Here is a 1,158-nt window from a genome sequence, read left to right on the forward strand (position 1 = left end):
GACACCTGCCCCCCCGGTGCTTCCGCGGTGACTCAGGGCCGCGGTACCAACGAGTTCCGGGGCCTCTTGGGCGTCACCGCGGCCTCGCCGAGAGCCAGGACCAGCAACACCCTGTTCCTGCCGCCATGAGCCAGAGCCGCCAGCACCTTAACGCCTGTGCTCCCGCCTGGGTGGGAAATGGGGCTCCAGGGCCCTGCTCCCCCTCCTTGGCTCAGGGCCGGTGGACGCGATGTGCTGGGGTCCCAGCCAGGCAGGCCCTGGGCTGGCCCAGCCCTTCCTTCCTCGGGGCCTGCCAGGACACTCGACCGGGTACATCTTGAGCTCACTGCGCAGTGCCGGGGTCCCCACCCTTCCCCTCCAGCAGCTGGGCCCCCACACGCCAGCAGACCCCCAGCCCTGCAGCTCCCCCCATCTCTGCCAGACCTCCCCACTGCAGGTCCAGGGCCTGTGCTGGCTGTGGGGACCACTGGTGCCTGCTCCCCTCCATGGCATCTCCCACAGCTGGCTGGGACAAGAACTGGGATCAGGAGAAGGGCTAGGAGCCATGCCAGTCCCCACGGGATGTTGCTCCCCACTGCCTCACCCCCTTACTACGGGGTGTCTGTAGGGACCCCATTGCTCCGTGCAGGACCCCCGTGTGGAGGGTCCGGGCACTGCGGGGCCGTGCGCGCAGCAGGAACGACCCCAGCACGTCCCTGTCCCCATCAGTCGCCTGGAGAGGCTGTGTCAGCCTCGGCTGCTTTGACTCAGCTAAATCCTGCTCAGCAGCACGAGATGGAGACACGGCACCCAGAATGACAGCTACGGAGTAAGGGAGAGTGGGCTTCAGAAGCCTCGGGGTGTCCTTCGGTCCCCTGAGCTGCAGCAGCAGCTGCCAGCCCTGCTGCCGGCCCACGCTGTACCACACCAGAGGGGCAACAGCCCTGGGGTCAGGCAGACCACGGGGATGAGCCCAGGGTCTCTGCATGCTGCTTGCGGGTGCCGCTACCCACTGGTGCCCTTGGTGGGGTCCCATGGGGCCCCCAGAAACATCCTGCCTGTCTCCTCATACCACATCCTGTTTTCACCATGGCCGCGTGCGCACCCTGGGTTGCGTCAGCCCCATCCTTCCCCACCGACAGCTGAGGTGCATCAGGAGGAGGGTTTCGGGACAGGCAG

The 1,158-nt window shown here is 67.2% G+C and overlaps 1 protein-coding gene across 1 annotated transcript in view; it reads right to left on the reverse strand.

Annotated features, from left to right (window-relative positions):
* Positions 1–1,158, reverse strand: part of CYTH1 (cytohesin 1) — a 12,315-nt gene that overhangs the window by 10,049 nt on the left and 1,108 nt on the right. The window lies entirely within an intron of this gene.

The sequence above is a fragment of the Corvus brachyrhynchos genome, unplaced genomic scaffold, assembly GCF_000691975.1.
Source record: "Corvus brachyrhynchos isolate BGI_N302 unplaced genomic scaffold, ASM69197v1 scaffold340, whole genome shotgun sequence".
NCBI classification, from domain to species: Eukaryota; Metazoa; Chordata; class Aves; order Passeriformes; family Corvidae; genus Corvus; species Corvus brachyrhynchos.